The sequence below is a fragment of the Aquarana catesbeiana genome, linkage group LG04 (genome assembly GCF_042186555.1).
Source record: "Aquarana catesbeiana isolate 2022-GZ linkage group LG04, ASM4218655v1, whole genome shotgun sequence".
In the NCBI taxonomy this organism is placed as follows: domain Eukaryota; kingdom Metazoa; phylum Chordata; class Amphibia; order Anura; family Ranidae; genus Aquarana; species Aquarana catesbeiana.
In genome coordinates, this window is record NC_133327.1 from 240,624,773 (window position 1) to 240,651,730 (window position 26,958).

Sequence of the window (26,958 nt, forward strand, 5' to 3'; positions counted from 1 at the left end):
CGCTATCGCAATACACGAGGCAATCGAGGTCGGTTACGGGAGACTTTATTCAAAATATCTCAAGACGAGTTCTGTCGCCAGAGGAGGTAGGACTGATTAAACGTAGCCTTACCTTTTGTCCTAAGAGCTATTTAGACAAATTTCAATTAGATCAAGATCTGTATAGATTGTTCCGTAATGTAAGGTGGAAAGTTCATTTTATACATAAACCACATTTATATGGGAACTCAGTCGAAAATTCTCTGGATTGTAAATCATTAGGTCTAAAAGTAAAATCCAAATCAGTACCACCAACCACCTATGCCTCAGTTGAGACATTTGTGAAAGAAGTGATAAGAGAGGTAAAACAGTTTGTCTCTCAAGTCAATTATCGGGACCATACATCAAACAATTTAACACACAAAGAGAGATCAGCCCTGAAGGAACCTAGTAGATGGGAGGACATTGTATTGAAACCCATGGATAAGAGGGGGTCGTTTGTCATTATGGATCCACAGGTGTAGGAAGTTGAGATTGTTCGTCAGTTAAGTGATCGAACTGTGTATAAGAAAGTGCCAAGTGATCCCACTTGGAACTTAAGAAAATTACTTGAGAGTATTTTGAAACCTGCATTTAAGGAAGGGATTATTAATTGTGATCTCTTGGAATTCCTACTACCTACTCATACATGGATCCCAGTATTATATACACTGCCGAAGATACACAAGGACAGTAAATCTCCCCATGGGTATCCCATTGTCTCAGGGAGAGATTCGATTTTTGTGCCCGCGGCACAGCTTTTGGATAAAATCCTGTCCCCTTGGTGAAACATACAAAGTTTTATATCAAAGACACTAATGATTTTTTGCAGAAATTGAAAAGTGTACCGCAATGTCAGGGAGATGAAATATTGGTGACCTGGGATGTTAATAGCTTATACACATCCATCCCGCATCGAGCAAGTATTGATGCAGTGATAGGATTGATTAGAGAAAGCAACAGCTACTCAGAGTCGCAAATATTAATGTTTAAGAAATTGTTTCAAGTTATTTTGTCTAATAACTATTCTTTATTTCAGGATCAGTTTTTTGTACAGCTCAATGGAGTTGCCATGGGCTCAAACGTTGCACCTCCATTTGCTTGTGTATTTATGAATGAATGTAAACAGAAGTACATTTATCCAAATTATTTATTTAAAACACATTGCGCCACCTAGTGGCACTTTATTAATGTATTTGCTATATGACAGGGCAACATGGAGTCTCTAAAAAGATTTGATGGAATGCTTAATGAGTATTGTCCTGAGATTCAATTTAAAATGCACATGGGAGGTATGTTGGTTCCATTTCTAGATACCAGGATTTACATCAGTCACAATATGATAGAATCTGATTTATTTACCAAGCCACTGACAAGAATCAATTGCTTTTATTTCATAGTTTTTACCCACCCCACGCCGCGGGTCCCGCAAACTCTGTTTGCCGGCGGCCCGCGATTGCGGCGAGGAGAGGCAGAACGGGGAGATGCCTATGTAAACAAGGCATTTCCCTGTTCTGCCTAGCAACATGACAGAGATCTACTGCTCCCTGTCATCGGGAGCAGTGATCTCTGTCATGTTGTAGTGAGCCCATCCCCCCTACAGTTAGAACACATCCAGGGAACACACTTAACCCCTTGATCGCACCCTCGTGTTTAAACCCTTCCCTGCCAGTGTAATTTATACAGTAATCATTAGTTATTTGTAACTCTGATCGCTGTATAAATGTCAATGGTGTCAAAATTGTCCGATCTGTCCGCCATAATGTTGCAGTTCTGATAAAAATTGCAGATCGCTGCCATTACTAGTAAAAAAACAATAATAATAAAAATGCCATAAACCTATGCCCTATTTTGTAGACGCTATAACTTTTGCACAAACCAATCAATATACACTTATTGCGATTTTTTTTTTTTTTACCAAAAAATGTAGAAAAATACATATCGGCCTAAACTGTCGAAGAAATTATTTTTTTTATATATTTTTTGGGGATATTTATTATAGCAAAAAGAGAACAGGGACATAAAGATTCCGATTTAAGATTTATGATTCTGGAAGATGTGTATAGAGATAAAAAAGGGGGATAGAATTTTAGAACTGAAACAAAGAGAGGTATGGTGGATTAATAGATTATAATCCTTGCATCCTAATAGATTGAACAGGGATTATGATCTATATTTGTTTCTATAAAAGATATGAGGATTGATTTTTATGCTCTTTTCTAGGTGTGAATAGCGACACACAGGATAAGGCCCCTTTCACACATGCAGGCCGTTCAGGTCCACCTGTCAGTTTTTTAGCAGACCTGAACGGACGCTTCATGCAGGTCTATGGAGTGACGGATGTCAGCGGTGACATGTCCGCTGACATCCGATCTGCTGAATCCAGACGAATGGAAAGCCTATTTTCCATCCATCTGGCGGATCAGATGAAAATGGACAGGCCGTCCGTTTTCATCTGACCCCCCATAGAGGAGAGTTGAGCTCTGACAGGTCCATCCCTGCACAGTGAGCAGCGGGGATCAACGGATCGATCCCTGCCGAGCGAGCGGAGTCCGTGAAAACGGAAATGTTTGTGTGCAAAGGGCCTTAGAGACATTGAATGTGCTTGAAGACGAGCGATGAAAAGAAACAATGCGCTCTGAGTCCTTTTCCATCTGAAACGGGACAAGACAGGGTTGCCCCCTTTCTCCTCTTATTTTTATTTTAACGCTGGAGCCCTTTCTCTGTACTGTTCGGACTGACCCAAATATTTCTGGTCTCCAGAAGTCTTCGGGTCATCACAAAATTGTGGCTTTTGCGGATGATTTAATATTCTTCGTATCTAATCCCCGTATATCCCTGCCAAATATTCTTCAGGCTCTATGCTCGTACGGTGCCCTATCCAATTATAAAATTAATCTGTCCAAATCGGCGGCTCTTAACATTACGCTTTCTCATTCGGAATTGCTTTCTATGCGTACCCATTTCCTCTTTCAATGGGCTGACAAATCGATTAAGTATCTGGGGGTACATGATACTTTTTCTCCTTTCACTCTTTCTCGTGTTTTTTTGTCCATTCATCACAGTTCATACACTCACTTTTTTACTCATCATCATCATCATGTTCATTTATATTCATGATTTCTATTCAGACTCACTAGTACTATCAATACACTGACATTACACTTTTCATTCACTTTCAGGCAGTCATCACTGGTTCACTCTGTACTTCCCATGAATTAGCAACTTGTGTCGTGTGTTCTCGGGGGGGTTCTGTATGTATGTCTTGCATACATACAGAACCTCCCTGACATCTTTAGATACTGAGGTATAGGCCTCCCTGAGGTCTTTAGATACTATAGAGCAGTACATCTCTCGAGGGTGGTGGATTGGAATTGCAATGAGAGCTCTAAGCAGTGGGTCTCTATGGAGAAGGAGGATGCCTCCATTCCTCTCTGATCATTTACTTGGCAGATATCTCAGTTTCCTAAGGATATGCGGAACCACCAGTTAATTGGCGCCTCTCTACGGATAGCGAGATCAGTTTTCCGTACAATGGATGTTTCCCCATTGCCCTCGCCTTTGACACTGATCCTCTGTAATCCTGACTTCACTCCTGGCTTCACAATAGACTCTTGTGAAGATTAGGCCATCAGGGGAAGGTCTGCCTTCTCAATTTTTGGCCACAGGGAGGATTTCCTTCCCAGGCTGATCTAATCAGGTTTTCGGACCCTCCCTTGGACTATTGTAGTACCGCCCAACTTTGACACTTTTTACAGACCTTTCAGAGAGACCATTATTCACCCAGGGCCCTTACACCATTTGAGTCGATCTGTAGGAATGGGGAGGAGACCAAACACACACTTTCTTTGCTCTATGGATACAAGGCGTTGCCCTCAGATGGTACATTCCCGTCATTCATACATCAATGGGAAATGGATCTGGGGATTAAGTTTACACCCGCTCAATCAATTGAGATTTTTATCTTGGTCCACAAATCTTACCTTGCTAACCAGTATCAAGAAGTGGGATATAAAGTTCTCTTGAGATGGTACCGTGTACAGCACTTGCTCCACAAAATGGATAGGAGTGTCTCGGAAATGTGCTGGCCTTGCAATCAAGTGGTAGATATGATGGCTCATATATTCTGGCAGTGCCCCCTTATGGGCGGATGTGACATCGATGGATCTAAGTGGGAATCCAATGGCGTACCTCTTGCACCTGACGGGGATACATTTCCGGAAATACAAAAAATCTCTCACTATACATTTGGTGAATTCAGCTAGAGCTTGCATTCCTTCACTCTGGAGGCAGTCACAGTCCCGACCAAGGTCATGTGATACACCAAAGTCAATGATATCTTACGTGTGGAGGAATTAACTACCACCCTGAATAATACTGAGGAAGTCTTCTGGGAGCGTTGGAGGCCATAGAGATATTTCACCTGTACAGATGGATACCTGCAGACAGTGGCCCAACCTATACCGGCTGATAGTCGAGTTTCAGTTAGTTACTTCTTGGCCTGGGGATAGTTGGTGGTGCCTGCTCACTGGAGGGTAATTCCCCCTGATTCCCTGTGCTGCCTCCTTACCCCTCTTTCTCTTATTCTTGTCTGCTTCTCTCCTTGCTCTTGATTTCCTAATCCTGCTTTTCCTTTGTGACTGGATACTCCTTTTACAGTGGATTTCTCTGATCCGCGAATCGGTTTGAAGTAATAAGTGCTACCGTTCTCCCTGTGCTTGAACCGTGACCAGAAGATAGTAAGTTTTTCACTACTATATTTTCCAAATCCTTTAAGTACACACTTTATGACAAGTTTAGATTAACCTCTTATTTTGGCAAGATTGAAAATTAATATTTGGCAAACCCTATCAGTCTTACGTTGCAGAATCACCGACTATGAACATTCAGTTGGTATATTTCTTTGTCTATTTACATAAGAAGACCAGCTGTAACATTGACACGTTCGTTATGTCTTATATGAGTAATGCTATTTGCTATGGTAGACTCTTGTTAAAAATTTTTGTACTTTATTTTAGCCGTTAGTGAAGTTGGAATTTAATTAGATTTTTGCAAAATCACATTTGAAGTCTTCCAAAAGCATGTGGGAAAATGTGTTCTGGTCTGATGAAATCAAGGTTGAACTTTTTGGCTATTATTTCAAAATGTATGTTTGGCACAAAAAAACACAGCACTTCACCAAAAGAACACCATACCCACCGTGAAGCATCATGCTATAGGGCTATTTTTCTTCAGCTGGAACAGGGGCCTTAGTCAAGGTAGAGGGAATTTTAAAGTTCCAAATACCAGTCAATACTGGCACAAAACCTTCAGGCTTCTGCTAGAAATCTGAACATGAAGAGGAACTTCATCTTTCAGCATGACAATGACTCAAAGCATACATCCAAATCAACAAAGGAATGGCCTCACCAGAAGAAGATTAAAGTTTTGGAATGGCCCAGTCAGAGCCCAGACCTGAATCCTATTAAAAATCTGTGGAGTGATCTGAAGAGGGCTGTGCACAGGAGATGCCCTCGCAATCTAACAAATTTGGAGTGTTTTTGGCAAAGAAGAATGGGCAATTATTGCCAAGTCAAGATGTGCTATGCTGATAGACTCATACCCAAAAAGACTGAGTGCTGTAATGAAATCAAAAGGTACTTCAACAAAGTATTAGTTTAAGGGTGTGCACACTTATGCAACCATATTATTTTAGTTTTTTATTTTTACTTCCCTCCACCTAAAAGATTTCAGTTTGTTGTTCAACTGAGTGTTACAGTTTATACGTCACATTGAAGGTGGGAAAAGTTCTGAAATTATTTATCTTTGTCTCATTTTTTTTACATCACAGAAACCTGACATTTTAACAGGGGTGTGTAGACTTTTCATGTGCAATATATATATATATATATATATATATATATATATAAAACACCCTAGGCAATAAAATGGTGGTCGTTGCAACTTTTTATGTTACACGGTATTTGCGCAGCAATTTTTCAAACCTTTTTTTGGAAAGAAACTGTTTCATGAATAAAAAAAAAACACTAAAATTAGCCCAATTTTTTTTATATACTATGAAAGATGAGGTTACGCCAAGAAAATAGATACCCAACATGTCACTCTTTAAAATTGTGCCCACTTGTGGAATGACGCCAAACTTCAGTACTTAAAAATCTCCATAGCCGACGCTTTAAAAATTTTTTACAGGTTACATGTTTTGTTTTTTTAACATAAAGTTTATTTAAAGTTTCAAACAAATTAAAACAAACTTTACATTGCCAGGTTATACCGTTATACAATCATAAATCAAACTTTCTTTTTCACATATCTGCATATTCACAAGTATCAGCAGCAGTTGCACTAGTAGATAATCACCAATCTTATATCTAGTAGCTCCTAACCCGTTACACAAATGAAGAAACAGGAATCTATGGGGAGGGGGTGGCGGGAGGGAAAGCGGGGGGGGGGTAACCCGCCTCTGAATGTCCACCCGGTCACAGCTATTCAATAGTTAAGTGCCTTGCCTTCACCCATTCTGCCCAGATTTTCCCAAACTTTTTGGGGCAGTTCCTGCCCATATATGTTAATTTGTATAACGGGAGTGCTGCATTTACCAGGAATTGCCATAGCTGTTTAGTAGGTGGCAAGGGCTGGTTCCACTGCAGCAGTATTGCTTTCCTAGCATAGAACGTAGTATAAAAAAGGAACAACTTCTTACCCCACGGGAGTTCCAAAAAGTCACATATACCTAAGAGGAGAGGAATCGGGCTGTATGGAACTGACAACTTCCCGATAGTATTAATGTCAGTTAGGACTTTTTTCCAGAATTCCATCACTTCAGGGCAAGACCAAGTTATATGAAAGAAGTCAGCACCGTCAGAATTACATTAAGTCACGATGTATCTCCACTCCTGGATACCGAAACTGGGGAACCCTCTGTAGCTGCCCATCCGCCTGCAGGCGTCCTGCCCCAGAATGTAGAGGAAATATCACAGACTTCCCCCAATTTACCCGGATTCCTGAAAATTGTCCAAACATATCTATAATCGATAGGGCTGTCTGCAGTGAATTCCCATCATCTCTCAGATACAGTAATGTGTCGTCAGCGTATAAAGACACTTTTTCCTGGAGCGGACCCCTAATAATTCCCTTAACCTGTGTTGAGGCCCGGAGGAGCACCACCATAGGCTCAATAGCCAGAGCAAAAAGCCCCGGGGATAGGGGGCACCCCTGCCGGGTTCCCCTGCCCAAAGAGAAGGGGGAGGACAAGACTGTTCTGGTATGCACTCTGGCCATTGGAGCCTTGTAGACTGACCTAGCCCAGGAGATGAAGGACGGACCGAATCCGAATCTACGGAGAACCTCCCAGAGATAGCCCCACTCTATGGAGTCAAAGGCCTTCTCTGCATCGAGAGAGGTCACCATTTCATCAACCCCATCCCCATCTCCAGAGGCCAAGACCATATACAACCTACGTAGATTAATATCGGTTCCCTTGCCCGGCATAAATCCTGACTGATCTTCATGAATCAGGGTAAGTATTACTTCATTCAACCGCCTGGCAAGAATTTTAGTGAGTACTTTGGTGTCAGAGTTAAGGAGGGAAATGGGCCGGTACGAAGAACATAGTTGCGGGTCCTTCCCAGGTTTGGATATCACCACTATGATGGCTTGGGACATAGATGGTGGGAGGTCGTCATTCTGTAGGGATTTTGTAAACATGTCATGCATTCTAACTGCCAGTTCATCCAGGTATTGTTTATAAAATTCAGGGGGAATCCCATCTGCCCCTGGGGTCTTCCCTGTTTGCATAGAACCCAATGCCAATTGAACCTCTGTCAGTGTGATCGGGGCTTCTAAGCTTTCCCTTGCGGCGTCAGAGAGAGTTGGGAGCGTCACCCCATCCAAAAAATTGTTTAGCTCCTCTGGTGAGTAGTTTGCCCTAGAGGAATATAGAGCAGCATAAAATTCTTTAAAGCAAAGATTGATATTAACAGGGTCTGTCACCGTGGTCCCGTCATCCCTACGCAGGCGGGCAATGGTGGAAACTGGGGATTGCTCCCTAGAGATCCAAGCTAGTAGCCTACCCGGCTTGTCACCCTGTTCAAAAATCTTTTGCGTTTGAGTCAACTGTCGTTTATTAACCTTGGCCACCCTAAGCAGCATCACCTCCCGATAAGCTACCTTCATATCCTGGGCTGTGATAGGGTTGGAAGTTAGGGCAAATCTAGATTCTAGTTCCTGTGCTCTGGCCTCCGCCTCCGCCAGTGTAACTTTATCGTTCTTCCTTTCCTGGGCAATGTAGGCAGGTTACATGTTTAGAGTTATAGAGGAGGTCTAGTACTAGAATTATTGCTCTCGCTCTAACGATCACGGCGTATGTAACCTGTGTGTATCTGGCTCTGATACTGGCCAGTGCCTCACCAGCCATTGACCTTACTGCACGTCCCTGCTCAAGACCTTGGAACCTTTGTTACATTTTTGAGGTTGCTACCTGTCTACATATAGTTTTACCCTTTGTTGTTGCTTTAAGCAATGTTGTTTTTAAGCAGATGTAACAAAAAAATAAAAATAAAGCACCTGGGCAATCGTTATCAACATCATTACTCCCTGAAACAGAAAGATAGAAAAAAACATTGTTTATTTTTGTATCTTTTGTTTATTCTACAGATCAAAGGAATGAACTTCGATATGCAGATAAAGTCAGTTTAATGCAACCTGTCAGTTTTATTTTTTATTAAATGTTTCTCTGTTTAACCCCTTATTAACCTTTAATTGACTCAAATCAACCTTAATTAAATCCTTATTCTCTTTCTCCATTTAATTCATATTTCCCTGCTGTTTTTTTTTGTTCACTTCTATTTTATAAACTATTGATAATTACTGTTTGCTTTGTTCGTTAATATTTTTACACCTTTAACATATATTTACACATTTCACATTGAAAAATGAAAAAAAAAAAGGTATTTAATTTGTAAATAACTTTTCAATGCTTTGTACCATTGCTGACAGCTGAAGTGTAAACAAACAGTTGCGGTAGGTATCTGTAACTGGTATCGGTGAGTATTACAAAGTGTCAGTGCATCCCTAGAGGTAAGTTTAACCCTTTGGGGTCCAGAGTCCCCGTAATCAAAGGTGGAGGGTTCTTTCCCACCCAAATATTTCTATGAACCTCCAAAATTTCCGGGTCCCAAATAGGCAATTATTAATGCAGGGAGAACTGTAAGTCAACCCACTCCTTTATGCCCAACTCTCTCGGAACCTCTAACACTGCACGGGTGAAAACCCCTGACTACACTGACTGCACCAACCATTTCTACTAAAGGGACCATAACTTAAATATGAGCGAAACATAACACTCGTCCAGAACCCATTCTTGGTTTCCTGTACAATATATATACTTTAAGATGTTCTATCAGGGACAATGTGATCAATGACTCATATACTTTAAGATCTTTTGTCAGGCACAATGTGATCAATTACTCATCACTGGTCATAAGACCTGTTCTGAAAGGATGTGGAATTACCCTTACTGCAGTAACATTATATGTTTTGGGGATCTTTCTTTTACTTTACTTATAGCAATAAGGCTGAGCAATAAAATAAAGCTATGCTATTGTTATACTATAGTACATTTTGTTTAAAGTTTCTGTAAAAAAAGGAAATTGCCTTCTGTGGTGGGGCATGTTTTTCCCTTTAGTACTTTTTTCTGCAGCCCTCAAGGTTCTTTCAGACACGGATCTGTGTTTCCCCATTGCCCATAGCATTGATTTTCAACATCTCATGTAAAATGTTTCTAATCTATGACTGAAGCATGCCTACAGTGACCATGTATCTTGCTTGCTGTCTCTGACCATCTTTTGCATCATGTCTGCAGTCACTGAATGTTTTCTGTACCACGTCTGCAGTCTCATATCATGTCTTGTATCATGTCTGCACCCTCTGATTATCTCCTGTACTATATGACCATCTCCTGTACTATGTCTGCAGTATTTGACCATCTCCTTTTCAAGGTTCACAGTCTCTGATCATCTCTTGTATTCTATCCACAGGGTCTGACCATCTCTTGTTTTTTTTATTCACAGTCTCTGATCATCTCTTGTATAATGCCTATAGTCTTTGACTATATCCTGTTATGTATCTGCTGTGTCTGACACTGAATATTCACTGAATGTTATGTGTGGCCCTTTCTATTGACTTCCACTAGCTGGAAACCAGACCTGACTTGAAGCCCTCCACATCAAGAAAGTCATCAGCCACTGTCCTAGACCATGCTGATCTCAGAACTCACTCTGGAGCAATTAGAGTGCTAGGAGATATCTTTAGCCGGGAAAAAAAGCAGATGCATCTTCTTCTCTACAGTCACATTAAAGTGGTTGTAAACCTCCAACATGAAATATAAAGAAAGCATATCCCTTTATAGTGTGTACTTGTCTCAATTTAGGGCACTAAGTGTAATCTATGTCTGCTGACTATTCCTCTGCTATCAGCATGAGTCACTTCTGACAGGTTTTCCTGACGCCAAGATATAAAAAGGTAAAAGGGGAGGGAGCTCCAGCACAAAGCCTGCGAATGACAGCCTCAGCTTTGTTCCTGTGTGCTGTGTGAAGGGGGGCTGTCCCTTCCCTCCAACCAGTGCTCAGAGCTCTCTTCACTGAACTCTGGGGAGTGTAACTTCAGCTCCCCACCCCCTGGAGATCAGCTTTAAGTGTAAGGCCTGGTTCACAAGGGAATATGAATCCGCACCCTGGGTGCATTTGGGGCCATGCACGCGCACAGGTGTCACTTTGGGAGCAGCTGCTGTGTCTGTGCAGCCACTGCATTCCATCTGACAACAATAGGACTAGCTGCACAGGGACAGCCCTCACATGTGGTATTTTATTTCTTTATTTGATTTATTTCAGGTACTTATATAGCGCCATCAATTTACGCAACGCTTTACATATACATTCACATCAGTCCCTACACCCTCAAGGAGCTTACAATCTAAGGTCCCTAACTCACATTCATACATACTAGGGCCAATTTAGACAGGATCCAATTAACCTATCAGCATGTCTTTGGAGTGTGGGAGGAAACCGGAGTACCCGGAGGAAACCCACGCAGACACAGGGAGAACATGCAAACTCCAGGCAGGTAGTGTCATGGTTGGGATTGGAACACCACTGTGCCACCCTAGTATAGGTTCATACACCCTGTGTAAACAATGCCTTAGTCCAGTCCAATTTTTTTATTTTGTGTTGGAGAGTAGGGAAGAATTAGAACTCCCTTCATGTTTTTACTGCTAACTTGGATCCCTAACTTCTGGTCATGACAGCAGTTTTACCAGACAGGAAGTGAGGAAAATCTACAAAAAGGAAACAGACAGTAATAAAACACTGGTAGGGGGTTCTAGGTTCCCCTACTCACAAAAAAAATCTGTTTCTGTTTGTGTTGCTGTTGGAAATGTTCAGTGCCTGTCTGGTGAAAACATTTTAATTTTGACAATATATATAGTAGCCCCTAGCATTGAGTTGTTTATTCAGTTTCCATGCCAAGGGCTTATGGTGAAGAATTACGGCAAGAAAGGTTGGAAACAAATTCCTTTGTTCAGGCTTACACGCCACAGCCAAACAGGACCTTGTTATTAAGCTTACATTTTGCATCACAATGAAGTTGTAGGTGGCCTTAATGCTTATTAAGGATTAATGCTTATTAAGGATTATTCCCTTGAAAAAGTCACTGTGACGCAACGTGTCGGGAGGAGCCAGTGACGTCTCTCCAGTGTTCATTTGCACGGGAGGTGTAGTGAGGAGGAGTAAGCTAACGAGCCTGACTGTTACGATACGCTTGATACATTTGTGCATATGTGAGTGTATTCATTTTCAGTTTCACTGAGCACAGCTGTTCATAAAATATTGCGCGATGTTATTTATTCCTTTTATTTGAGAGTCAACATCCATGGAGAAGTAAAAAGTTTTATTTACCAAAGATGAGCGGAGAAGCAACAAGTTCTCTTGGCAAATAAATTCCACTTTGAAATACCACACTTTGGAGTCAATCAGATCGTTACATGTATGTGGAAATTCGAGTGACAATTTGTGCCTAGCTTAGAAGGTGAATGGGCACTTTATAGGTGGTGGTGATTATTGAACTATTATTTATTTATTCACATATGGAGGATTAGTTTATATTGTGATATTTACCACTGTTATTTATATTTATATTAACTTTATTATTTGTCGTCACAATTGTTTATGTGCATTTTTATGTTTTTATGTGCATATGTTAGAGGGCACTGTGCAATTACTAGTAGGTTGATATTAGCACACTATTATCACATAGTAAATTACTTTATTAGTGTCAGATCACTTTTTGAATGATTGCAGCTGATGTCCTTTAGTAACCTTTTGTAATTTTATCAGTTTTTTAAATCATATCAGCGCTTTAGTATTTATATCATATTGGCCTTAATGCTGTTGTTGCAGGTCGGGTTCATCGAGACCTCATGACCAGTACAGCACTTTGAAAGGCAGCGTTGTCACTAGTTCTGACTACCTGCAGCCATATAGCAAACTAAACACACTTTACATGCAGATAGTCTTCACCGAACACATTATCAAGACATTTCCTCGTTTTGTGCTTTTTACTGAACAATTAGACATGTCTCAAGATAATCTGCATGGTAAAATCTGTAACATGAACATTTTAATCTTACAGTATGTTTACTTCATCACTGTCAAGTATATCTGGAGGAGTGCTGCTGTGCATAATAATATAATGCATACTAATGTAGGCTATACATGGGTCGAATTCCATATGATTTGTTGATAGAAAATGTTGCACGTTTTGTAATCTGATGGTGCCACCATTGATTTAGAAATCTAATCAACCAGTCTTTCAATTTCACCTCATGTTAGTTCGGAAAAGAAAATTTGTGGCCGGGACATCTTCTTTTCTTTCCAAATCACAGCTCATGTGCATTTATTTTTCGTTTCAATTTCTTGCATGATTCTCCCATCATTGATTAGAAATTAGTTTGTTTTTCGAAAAATTTCCATCATGCCCGATCACTCAAATTTGATGGCTGTATGAAAATCGGCTTTTGCTGAGGCCCCACTAATAGTCAAAAATTGAACAATTATTCAAAGCTGCAATTTTCAAATGAAAAATCTTTCAGAATTTGACACTGGTATGGCCGGTAAAACTGTACTCTTCCATCTAACACTGCACACCTGAGGCCTATCTGTTGGTTCTGAAGGGAAACATGTCTACATTGCTTCTCTTGCTTACAAATTAGTCCAGCCTGACCAGTAACCAGAGAAATTGCTTGATAAATGAAAAGGAATGCAGCACTCTCACCAAGGGAGTCTCCAGAGTATAGAAATAGAGTCCACAATAGGGCGCTCAGGCTGTTGTGCCCTCTGGACAACACTTAGGCAACAGTCAAAGTAGGAAAAGCCGGTAACTCCATGTCCATATCCAAATGTAAATGTTTATTGGTACATGTAAAAAGATTTAAGGGTTGACGGGTTTCGGCAAATCACCTTGGTCACAGCACCAACCAGAGAACCAGAGAAATCAGAGAAATTGCTTGCTCCTCCAGGGAAGAAGCCCACAAGGGGTCTTTTATATAGCACTGACCATGCCCACTCCCCCAGGAAAGGAAAATTGTATCTGAGTGCAACGGCGCTCCCTGGAAGGGACAGTCATGTGGGCCTTTTCACCGCTTACATAGTATTGATGGGTGGTACCTTGTTTTTGCTTGTTCCTGATTGGTGGATGTCTATTTAAATATTTTTCACAATTGCTATACTTTATCACATGTCTAAAAAAGGGGTCCTGTGGGGCTCTTAAATGTTGCACGCTCTTGTTTGTGATGTTATCATACTTCAATAAAAAAAAGTTTGGACTCTTATACACTTGGCTTGAAGTAGTGTGCTGTCAAATATCTACACTGTGCTTTACATAGCCATGCCCACCCACCCAAGAAAGCTCTTATTGCGACTGCACTCCCTGGAAGAAACAGTCATGTGGGCCTTTTTACCACTTAAATAGTACTGAGTTGTCCTTTCTGCTCTCTTTCCATGCAGGACTCTCCGACTCCCCCCACCTGGTACTTATATCTCCTCATGTAGAGCCTGGTTGATTGTCATAAAGGCTACCTAGCAACCTCTGTACAGGACTACCCATAAACTGAAGCTAACTTTCCCAAGGGAAAAAAACAGGTAGACCAGGAACATATAGTGGTGCCTGCAGAAACTACAGGAGACACCGTGTCACGATCAGGGGTCAGGCTCAGAGACCAGTAGCTATAGCAGTAGAGGGACTCCCACCAACCAGCAGTATTGGTATACAATCAGGTTACCCTGACAAATAAAAGCAGGCTCATCTGAAGTGCAGGGTCTAAGTACTAACCGATGTTCACCAGAGCTCCTGATGGTGGAGATGGGTTTATCTGTGTGTTAGTGCCAGGTTGCGGTCCTCAAGATCGCCCCACCAGGAGGTGAGCAAGCCAGGGTCCAGTAGCGAACATAGCAGGTGAATATCAAACATAAGCGTAGCCAGTAAACAAGCCAAAGGTTGGTAACGAGTAGCTGCAGGTTGGGATCAATCTGAAGCATAGTTGAGGAACAAGCCAGGGTACAGTAACAAATGGTAGTAAAGATACAGATGACAGCAGGAAAGACAAAAGTTAGACACTGACTGGAGAGAGCACAATAATCTGGCAAACAGGAAGTGCAGAGACATGGCTTAAATCAGGAAATTCATGGGAGGAGCAAAGAGTTCAAGGTTCTGGACAAACAAAATTCAAGGCAGGATCATTCAAGGAAATGTGCAGGGATCAGATGTAAAATATCAGGTTCCTACTACTCTATTACAAGTAAGTCTGAATTAATCTTTTTAACAGAACATGAATAGCAATAAAAAGCAGACAAGGGTTTCAAACCTTCCCCACTTCATCAAAATCAGAAAGAGGTCTTGCCTGGACATATACTTTAACAAGCTCCCCTTGTCCTTTCCAACTACTGTGCTGTATATGCCCTATAACATAGCTCAGATCAGCCTGTGTTCCTTTACCATGGCCTGCTTTGGGCTAGATGGCGTTTCAGCTCTTCTATAAACCATCTGACTTTGCCATAGAGTAAAATGGAGAGACCATATCCCTCCAAGTCCACAAAGATATGGACTTTCCAATATACTCAGTGGTAGAGAAAGACAAACAAGTATAAGATACTGGCTAGCTGGCTTAAACTGTTCTGTCTGGGATAAATCACTGCAATATATTGAATCTGTTTGCTTGGAATTCCATTTCAACAATTTGTTTGTATGAAAGAAATATTAGACCAAAAAGCTAAGGCCATCTTTCTGACCAGAGAATAGGAAAAGGAACTCGCCCATACTGTATTCAGAACATACGTCACTGTATGCTTACATCCCTGAATGCAGGTACCACTGGGGGCGTGGATCAATATATACCGTACATACAGCAGCTGTGTATTTCAGCTTGCCATTGACTTCCACTAAAATAAATAATGTGTTGTGCTTTCTAAATGATCTCACAGTGCATTATATAATACATGGAAACGCGTCCGGCAGAGCCTCCTACTGACGTCATTGCGTACCGGAAGTCCAATGTTTGTTGCCAGCTGGGTGATGCTTTTACATGTGCATTGTTTTTAACCTTCTGTAAGTGTATTTCTTTATCATAATAAATGTTTTAAAGGTTTTTTTACACAATGGAGAGGCTTTTTTGTTTACTTTGCATGATGTTAATATTGGAAGTCTGGACATGGCTATTTGTTGAAAGGCTTTCCAGGTGGCTATAATTGTTTAAGGGATATAGGACATTTTGAACAGACTTTACCGGTACCAAAAAAAAGGAAACTATATAATTTTATGAAATTGATTTATTATATATTACAAAATAAAAAAATAGTACAGAATAAAAACAAGAAAGTTAACGCTCTAATTGGTATAACCACACAATGTATATATGTAAAGTCCCTAATGCTGCTGAGTCAGAGAGGTCGACGTTTCGCTTTATGCTTCCTTGGGACCTTTTCTCCTCAACTGCAAGCAGAGGGATTCTGTATAGAAGAGAGAGGAGGGAAATATCATATTTCACAGAATGGATAAGAAATGCAGCCAGATATCTTATAATAAAATAGTCCCCATAAGTAATATGGGGAGCAGTGTATATGAAGTGCCACTCACATATCAGAGAGAGCCCTTATAAATGTGGCATGCCATGTGCCACCCAGAGGCAACCAGATCAATGAGAAACATCCCTAGATCAATCAGCCAATAATTCACAGTACCCCATTCTATAAGGAGGACAAAATGAAAGTCAGCCTCTGAAGAAATATAAAGGACAATCAATGCAATCACAACCATATCAATATAATACTTACTGGACAGAGGGTATCCCCAAAATCACTACAACGGGACAAAAGTCAGTGTATCGTATCTTTAAATCAGACCCGCAGTCCTGTTAGCTCCTATATAGAGTATAAAATACATAAAATAAATGAAGTGGCAAATGGCAATATCCCTTGTTTAACCATAACGGTCATTAGAATCACAAACATAGTCAAATACCTCTATGGTATTAATTAGAGGGTCAATGATCAAATGACTTATTAAAAACCTTCCAAAGAACCAGCAGAGGGTAGACTGAGCTCTAGAAAAATCTAAAATTTCTTAATTAGTGTTAGTTTCCTGTCAACTCATTGCAAATTAAACTAACTGCTCGGATCATGAGCAGCGCTCAATTGCAAATTTACTAAATAACCGGTGTGAGAATCAACATCCGATACCCTGCATTTGCAAGGCAGCAGATATAGTCAAACACCGGTGGCAACATACACAGAGGTCTAGAAGGCAAAATAAATCAAATTACGCTTTGGTCAATAAATAGCACCGCAGTAATGCTATAAGGTGACTATAACTGATGTATTGAAGGTGCCATTGACATGCTGCATATGGAAACTATTGAAGCGCTATATGACCACTCTTGAAAAAGGGCATCATAGTTGTTAAGCGTACATCTTATTATCACTTTGGATGAAGGTGTGTTTTGATGATACCACAGATACAATCTTGTTTGAAAAGGCGCATATTTCATCTACTCTGGGATTTATTTTGGACACTTTATTTAAATCTTTATATGATTCTTTCGTCCTTTTATGATTTGTCACTTATGATTTATAGATTGATATATTGTGTTTTTATATTATGTAATGCACTGTGAGATCATTTAGAAAGTGCAACACATTATTTCTTTTCGTTATTTTTATATTGTCTTTTAGTTATTTTTTATTTCTTTTCTTTTAGATAAATTACAGAGGGATTAGAATGCTTGTCAGTTTTTATTGCTGACTTTACTCCTGTTAAGCAGATTCACCCTTTCTATTTATCCTGTTTACAATAATCATTGAAAGTGAAAGTAAAAGAAAAACCCAAATTTTGGGTTGTCCCCAAAAAAGTGAAAGTGGGAAAATCTTCCAATAGGAACACCATTTCTGGTGACCTGGTGGTCCCCAAGGTTATTCCTGTAACTTGCAGGAATTTCCTCTCACTTCCTGTTTGGCTACGGAACAGGAATCTAAAGAAAATTCTCTGGGACACAGATGTCGAAAAAAAAAATCTGACAGGGGTTATACCCTTCCCTTGATGTATCCAAAATGAAAAAAAAAGTTTTGCCTGTAGTTCTACTTTAAGATTTTTTGTAATTTCTTTCAATTTTCTCTAGCACATATTGCGTGGTTTACATAACTTTACACTGACTTCCAGTAACTGTAAGCAAGACTTGTGACTCGCCAGCACCGAATCACACTCAGTTTTTACACTATACAGCTCTAAGTGCCTGTGTGCATGAGCCCTTAGAGTGCGTTATTGCAGCAGTAGCAACAACCACCCCCACTGTCCCCAGCAATAGACCCTCCACAGCAACAATAGATCCCATCAGCAACAATAAGTTCACCAGCAACAAGAAATACCCCAGCAGCAAAAACTGGCCCCCTAGCAGCAACAACAGACCCTCCTCGGCAGCAACAATATATATATCTATATTTCCTCCTGTCCTATGCAACAATCATTCAATTGAAACCTAGGCATTCAGTCAGGATGAGTCAGAACACTAGAACATTAGCAGTGGGCACAGGCAGCGGAGCTCTCCTTGATACTGCCACAAAAACAGAGAGGGAGATGGAGATACAGGAAAAGGAGGAGTGCAGATGCATTTCACTCCGTCAGGGACTGTCAGGGCTGCTACAGAAGCAGTAATGGCAAATGTGGCTGCCTGCTTACTCTGAGGCTGGTGCCACAGCAGTCCTTACACTCCAATTGAAAAATAGTTCCCCCCTACTGCCAGTGTCCATTAGTGGCCAAGATTCTTCTTCCTGCTGACCCCTGTCATATTTGAAATACATGTGGCTGCGTGTGGCTCCACCAGCACAGTTGCGTCACAGAGATCCGTGAATGAAAAAAAGACAAGTCTCATCTTCCACTGCGGCAGAGAGATTGTAGTTCTCAATAGAGCAAATGCAGTGATGTCAGTGCACTTGTAGTTGATACTTCCTCCCGCTCCATAAATGAAGTACAGACCTGAGTCGGAGGAACAGTCTGCAGTAGGGTTGCACCGATACTGGCATCGATATCGATGCCGATACTAAGCATTTGCACAAGTATCGGTACTTGTGCAAATGCGCTGATACTAGAAACCGATACCTTCAGGTTCAGTTCTGTATACAAAAGAATGCCAGAAATTATCGGTTGTTAAGGAGTGGGGCCGCTGCATCCTTAACAACCGACGATGTTTCAGCTGTCTCCCTCCTGCTCTTCTCACTCCACTTTCTATTGACTGTAATTGCTTTTACTCCTCCCGTCACCACTTTCCCTGCCCATCCATAGGCTGAGGCAGAGCTGCCATCAGGGGGGTACAGCCAGTACACAAGTAAGGGGCGTCCGAGAGGCCCAGATCACAGGTCACAACCCAGGCCATCTTTTTTTTGAAAAGTTTTATTTATTGCTTTTTTTTAACATACCATAACAAGAACATACAAGACCCATTGGGCCACACACAAAATAAACTATTTACAGTTCTTCAGCATTGGCTCACTCCTCCTTCCTCCAGACCTTCGTTCAGTAAAAATAAAAAATAATATCACAATATCACAATATCAGTCAATGAAAACGTTAGGATATGTCAGATAGTTACATACATGTTAAAACCCACTAAAAGCATATTCCATTAGGTACCACTCAATCCGCCACCGTAGTTTCACTATTCATCCAACTGCCCCACACTGTATCAAATTTTTGTGGTATGCCCCTGCTAATGTATGTAGCCTTGTATAAAGGTGCAGCCCTATTCACCACACCCTTCCACGCTGATACAGATGGAGGATTAGGCTTTTTCCATGACAACACTATCATTTTTCTAGCGTAATAGATTAGGATCGTTAGCAAAGTACGAGTCACTCTCTTTGGGGCTAGATTGTCCACCAACCCCAAAAGGCACACCTCTATTGTGGGCTGTATAGGAATGGCTGTTACTTCTGCTATACATTCTGTAACTCCCTTCCAAAATGCTTGAATGTTCGAGCAATTCCAGAAAACATGCATGAAATCAGCAGTGAGGGAGCTGCACCACCAGCAACTAGGTGACCGGGTAGGGAACATTCCAGCTAATCTAGCTGGAGTAAGATATATGCGATGAAAGAATTTGAATTGAATGAGCTGGTCTCTAGCAGAAACCAATCTAGTAAAATTAATGTCCCATACATCGTCCCAGTCATCCCCGTCCATCTGGGGGAACATCTCATCCCACACCGCCCAACACTTCGCAAGGAGATCTCCCCCCTCACCGAACAGTTGTTTGTAGATTGTAGACAAGGCCTTGTCCAAAGTGTTCTCCCTCAGTAAAGACTCCTTGTCAAAAGAAGTTTATTGAGTATACAATGTTATAAAGATACATAAAGATACATAAAGTAAGTTTACAAGGATCTATAAAGTAAGCTCATTGTTCTACAGTAGGGTTTATATAGGTAAATATCATGAAATTTCAAATATTAAACATTGGGTTCACGTAAACCTAAATTAAAGATATATATCATTTCCTTAGTTACTTTTGTAGGTATTTAAATGATTTATACCTACTATACATATTGTTTACAAGTAGAGTGTATATAGGTCAAATAAATTCTGATAATGAGCTTTAATCATAAGGTGGAGAAAAGGAAAGAGAAAGAAGAAAAAGGGTTGAAAGGTAGAGGTATGGTCCACAAGGTTGTCCCGCTCGTCAGTTTATTATTCTTTTTAGTTCTCTTTGAAGCCTCCTCAGTAAAGACTCAATATCACTCATTTTCAGGGTAATTCCATTATTTCCAAACTGGGCATTATATGCATGCCTGAGCTGAAAATAACGGAACAGGTGAGTGTTGGGAAGATTAAACTTTAAGGGCGTCAAACTGTAGAAGTTCCCCACCACCCACTATGTCTTTCAGTGTCTTAATACCAAATTTAGTCCAGATAACCGGATCTGGATACTCATAAAAGTGTGCTAATGTAGGATTCTTCCAAAGTGGTGTGTGAGGAGAAATTTCAGACGCATTACCCAGCTTGGTCACCGCCACCCATGCCCTACTAGTCGCACGCATGGATATCGTGAGTCTATACAGAGCCCTGAAACCCCGAAACGGGAGATGTCTCAGTGCCTCATAAGAACCAACAACCGCTGCCTCTAGAGTGTTAGCAGTGTCATCTTCAGGCATAACAAACCACCTATGTATAATTACTAGCTGACCCGCTAAGAAATATCTATGAAAGTCTGGGACCGCCAATCACCCTTGTTTCCACGGCAGCTGCAGCACCCGAAGTTTAATGCAGGGGTATCGTCCCTGCCACATGAAAGTCGTTATGAGCTGATCTATTCTTTTGAATATATATCTCGGAATCCAAACAGGGGAGTTCCGAAATATATACAGAAACAGAGGCAAAAATGTCATTTTCACTAAGTTCACTCTACCTATGAGTGTCAATGGTAAATTCTGCCATGCCTGCAGCCTGGATTTTGGTTTAGTCAGAAGCGGATCGACATTCAACGCAATAAAGTCTGATACGGAGTTGGATATGTGTAACCCCAGATATTTAATCACTTCTACCCTCTGCAAAGGACAATCTGTGGGAATCTCACACCTGGGAGATGGCGTCTTGAGTGATAGAATCTGGGATTTCCCCCAGTTGACCCTCAGACCCGAAAAGTGAGCAAAGGTGTTTAGGATGTCTAAAGCTGCCGACAGGGAATTCTTGGAGTCTCGCAAAAAAAGAACCATATCATCCGCATATAGTGCTGTTTTTTCAGTCTGGCTATCCACCGTTATCCCTTGTACCTCCTCAGAGGCTCTCAAAGCCGCAGCCAAGGGTTCAATCATGATAGAGAAAAGACCCGGGGATAAAGGGCATCCTTGGCGAGTGCCCCTATATATTGGAAAAAATTCGGATAACATATTATTTAACTTTATTGCTGCTGTAGGACAATGATATAGAATGTCGATCCACTTCCGGAACCTAGGACCAAATCCAAGTACCTCCAATACCACCCTCATGTAATTCCAATCCACGGAATCAAAGGCCTTTTCCAAATCTAGAAAGACCAGTATTCCACCGCTGGAAATATCTGGGCCCAGCTGCGTGTGAGTGAAAATCCTGCGCAAGTTAATATCCGTGGCCTTTTTGGGCATAAACCCCGTTTGGTCTGGGGAGAAAACCTGATGCAGGACCAACATCAATCTAGTAGCTAACAGTTTGGTCAGTATTTTGAAGTCCATATTTAATAATGAAATGGGCCTATATGATGAACATATGATGAACATGTAATGGGTCCTTATCTGGTTTAGCCAACAATACAATGTGAGCCTCATAAAAGGAGAGGGGGAGGCTTCCCTTTTGAAAACATTCTGTGTATAATTGAAGCAGTCTGGGCACCAAGGTCTCAGAGTAATGGCGGTACCACTCAATTGGCAGACCGTCGGGTCCAGGAGCCTTACCACTAGGGAATGACCCTACTGCCGAGGCTACCTCCTCCTCCATGAACTCAGCATCCAGAAAACTGCTAGATTCCTCTGGCAACCCAGGCAACTGTAGGGCCCCCAAGGTGTCCCTAAGGTCCTCAGTGTCGTATGAATCTATAGGGGAGGATAGTGACCAATAGAAGGACACAAACTCCCGTAGTATGTCTTCTCCGTCTCTCAATATTTGTCCGGACGGAGACATTATGCAGGGAACTACTGTCGGGGACGTGTCCCCTGTCGTCAGTAAAGCTAATAGTTTACCATTTTTATCTCCTTTTTCAAAGACTCTTGCTGCACTCCGTTGCAACTGGCAAGTAGTCACCTCATGATAATGGAGAGATATATTCCTCCTTGCGAACCGCAACTGAGCCAACGTGGCAGGGGAGGGTGATCAGCATGTGCCTTAGCGCATTCTTGCTCTTTGTCTTGAAGTTGTTTTTCTACACTATTCTGCTCTGTTCTCAGTGATTTTATGGCTGATATGTATACCCCCCAAGTTGTGGCCTTGAAGGCCTCCTACTCAGTGTGAACCGTTGCTGATCCTTCATTAATCTGCCAATACGTATCAATGTGCGGTTTCAGCATCTCCTTCACAGTGAGTTCGTCAACCCACCTAGGAGACAAACGTCAAGCTCTCATTGAGCTCCGGGAGTCCAACTGCAAGGTAATCAGCAGTGGGGTGTGATCTGATAAGCCTCCTGGAAGATAGGCCGCCCCAGTCACCAGTGATAATAATGTCCCATTGGCGAACGCCAGGTCTATTCTGGAAGACGAAGCATGTACCGAGGACAAATATGAATAGCATCTGTCCGTGGGATGCTTCCACCGCCAGATCTCTGTGAGACCCGCTGCTTCTGCCCAATGCGACAAGTCGTGGTTCGGAGCCCTATGTGGATTGGATGTGTCTAATGTATAATTAAGAATATTATTCAAATCTCCGGCCACCAATAACTGAAATGGAGCATGTGGTGCCAATTTTTCCAACACCTCATACAGGATATTCCCTGTAAAAGGAGGGGGAATATATACATTAACCAGGGCCAACCTACGGGAATAAACTTCAATTATTACCACTAAGTATCTGCCCCCAGGATCTGTAATCACCGTTTCTACGGAACAAGGTAAGGACTTCTGCAACAAGATAGACACACCTCTAGCATAGGAGGAATAAGTGGCATGTATGGCTCTGTGTATCCAGGGTTGTTTCATGGCTAAAATTTTATTGCCTAGTAAATGAGTTTCCTGTAAAAACATTATATGAGGATGTTGGGCATGTAAAAATTTCAGCACCAAAGCTCTCTTGAATTTTGAATTCAAACCTCTGACATTCCAGGAGATGATGTTAATATTCAAAGACATGACTATAATTCAGAAATTTGCCACTAGATGGAGGCCTAGGAGCACAAAGAGCCATACAGTATGCTGAAGAAAAACATTTATCCACCTACAAACATTACTTTTTGGTGGAGCCTGTTTCGGAGTGTCCCTCGATCTGCCAACCATGCAGTTCCGAGGATGACACCACAAACAGACGACCACCAGAAAGGTGAAGCAAATACACAAAAACAAAACATAAGAGAGGACTTGAACACAAACTTCACTCCAAAACAATTCCCTGTCTTGCCAGCTTAAAAAAATGGGGAAGAAAACAGAAAAAAAAAACCACAAACCCCGCATCAGCCGGCAGAATTGATCCCCAAACCCCAAAAAAATACAAAACTGGAAAATTGTCTTGTACTTAATTTATACGTTCCATAAAAGGAACAAAAAAGTTCAGAGGGTGAACACTAACACTACCCGCTTTTGTGGGTACTCTTTGCAGAGAGAGCATCTGGCTCCATGTATATTGTAGCACCAAGCAGCTAGGCACATGCTGCAACATCTTGAAAGGAATGTTTAATGCAGTACAGGCAGGGTCCTTACAAATGTATCCCCTGACAAGGCATACGACCATTAAACCTATTGGGAAGAAGAACTTTGGATAAGAGCATAGTCAAGTGTATGCACTCGCCAGTGTACAATCAGCCTTCACTGTACCGGATTATGGTAAAGAACAAAAAAAAAAAAAAGCAAACAAAAATCAACAATGATTCACTTCATGTCAAGGTATCCAGCCAATCTGAGACATCCGAGGGGACCTCAAAGAATTTCACAGTGCTCCGGTGTTCAACTCGGAGCTTACTCGGGTACAGCATACTATATGTGAGTCCCTTTTCTTGGAGCCGCTTCCGAACCTCCACAAACGTGCGACGGCGTTGCTGCAGTTCCGGGGAAAAATCCTGGAAAAAATGCAGGGTCGTATTCTCAAACCGGAGCTGTTGTTTCTTCCGGGCTTCAGCCAGGATAAGATCTCTATCCCGGTAGTTTAGAAATCTCACCAGGAATGGTCTGGGCAAGGCGCCTTGTGGTCTCGGGCCCGTGGGGACCCTATGAGCGCGCTCCACAATGTAAGCTGAGGATACTTGCTGTAAATTGAGGATGTCTTTAAAGAAATTTTCAGCAAAGCTGGCTGGATGGGAACCCTCCGCGCCCTCAGGAAGGCCCACCACACGCACATTATTGCGGCGCAGTCTATTTTCAGCATCTTCAGAGCGCGCCATCAGGGTTTTAACCATACGTTGCAGGTCAGCGACATTTTGGGTAGTGGCAGCCACTGTATCCTCGATCTCCGAAATACGATTCTCAGCAACAGTGACACGGCCCCTTAACTTGTCCATGTCTTGACGAATAAGACCACACTCTATGGCCAGTGTATCTATCCTCCCCATGACCATGGTTTTACTCTCCTCAATGGCCGCCAGGATGGCTGCAGTGGAATCGGTAGCTTGCGTTTGCTCCATATCTGAGGGCTGCTGCGGTTCTTCTACGTTCTGCTCCATGTCCCTCAAGAGCTGTAGGGCTGTTTGTATGGCCGCAGCTCGTTCTGCACCGGAGGGCGCGACAACCGCCGCACGTGTCACTGCCGGAGAGCTCTGTGTCCTGGGAGGCGGCTGTTTTCTTGTCGATCGCCGTTTGGATGGCATCTAAGGAATCCGGAGGTGCCCCCAATCACACTGCTGCCGTCTACCGGCCAGGAGACCACTTGCTGTAGGGTATCAGGACAGAGAACCGGGATGGAGGCAGCAGGATGTGAATTATAGTGTGCCCTGAACACGGCCCTCAGCCCTCACAGTGTTTGGCAGAATGATGGGGTATCTGAGAGCTATTTTTCAACAAGCTGGGACAGGAGCAGGAGGATATGAATAGTGCTGGGTCCTTGAACACTGCTGCCAGCTCTCACAGGCAGTTTCTATTCAAGCCCCACGCTGAGGAAGTCCCGCCTTCGGACGTAACGCGTACGGGGGCTAGGACCGCATGACGTCACCCATGGTCATCTGCTTCTGACACGATTACACGCTGTCTCACCGGCACTTGGATCTGAGTGCTGTTTTTTTGTTGAAAATGGGGCTATTACTACCTCGACCATTCCACCCATTGTATTGTGTATGAGCTGTGTGACCTGTCTCAGGTCAAATCGCTAAGGGGTGAGGGACCATCCATGTGTGGTGAAGGGACTATAGTCACTGGAGTAACAATTCCTGTCGTCTTGAGTGTTCACCGGTGGTCTCACCTTTATACTTTATCTGCTCCTCTTCATGCATCTATTCTATATATGGACATTTAATATTTGCGCAGCACTGTTTGTTTCTTTGTATATATGAGAGGTGTTGTTGAATTTACCTTTGAGTGTCTGCTAGCATTTATTGTGAAATTTGTCCTATTGTAAGTCAGCGCTGAATATATTCTTATTATTTATAGTTTCTAGTCAACACTGAGCTGATCTTGGCAAAATGATGGGGTAACTAAGGATTACTGTCAGAGAGCTGGGGTGTATTCAGGAGAATGTGGGTAGCTCTGGGCCCTTGTACTCTGTCCCCAGCCTACACAGGCTGATTCCACCCAAAAGCTATCAGGGCATAGTAGGATGGTGAACAGGCCGATATCTGCCTCATCCGCGCCCTGGATTACAGTTCGTACCGGCCGCGGCGCCCCTCCATGGGCCAGCCTCTTAGGAAAATGCGGTGGGCGGCAGGCTTCACTAGGCCGCACCAGATCGCGGACGCCACAAGCAATCCTCTTGGCCCCGTGGATCACCGGACCCCACCAGGCACAATACAGGGCAGGCTGGATGCTGAGGGAGTCCCCTACTGTACCTCCAGGCCGGAAGCAGCTCCCTCCATGAGGATGTAGGCCGGGAAGATGGCGGTGGCCGCGGATGTGCAGGATCCGTGTCTCCCTGTCCAGTCCCGGACAGATCTTGCTCAATATAGCCACCGGGTGCAGCCAGACAGGTATAGGGACAGTCTGGGGAAGAAATATAGCAGATTTAGGCTGCTTAGTGCTCGGATGGCTAATGATTAGGGTCAGGATTTCTGGAGCTCCTCTCTCTCACGTCTAACTCCTTTCACATCCGGACACACCCCCCAACCCAGGCCATCTTTAACACATGGCAACTGCCGTCAGAGCAGACCAGCTGCCTGGATGCAGAGGAGGGTGGAGAGGTGGGCGGATCCCACGTGTGTGCAGGTCGGGGCGGGCTATCAGGCAGGCTCTGTTTCGGTCAGGTACTGTGCGGGGTCGGTGAGGCCAGTGGGAGCCAGCAATGGGCCCCATGGAGTAGGAGGTCAGAGTGGAAGAGCCCCCCCACTCTTTTATGTGTGCAGGCCGGGGCCCGCTGTCAGGCTGGCTCCGCTCTGGTTAGGTACCACAGTGTGCGCCGGGCTGTTCGGGGTGGGCCAGTTGGTGCCAGCGTTGGGACCCATAGAGAAGGAGGTCAGGAGTGAGGAGCCCCCCCTCCGTTCTTTCTTGCAACTGCAACCGGAGGGCCTGGTGGAGATGGGACACAGGCTCAGCTACCCCTCAT

The 26,958-nt window shown here is 42.6% G+C and overlaps 1 long non-coding RNA gene across 1 annotated transcript; it reads right to left on the minus strand.

The window, feature by feature from the left end:
* Positions 1-15,872: 15,872 nt before the first annotated feature.
* Positions 15,873-26,543, minus strand: LOC141139801 (uncharacterized). The gene is made up of 4 exons (XR_012243812.1): positions 26,249-26,543; positions 16,395-16,481; positions 16,198-16,307; positions 15,873-16,070 (listed from the first exon to the last, which is right to left on the minus strand). It is a non-coding gene; the product is annotated as an uncharacterized lncRNA (long non-coding RNA).
* Positions 26,544-26,958: the final 415 nt, after the last annotated feature.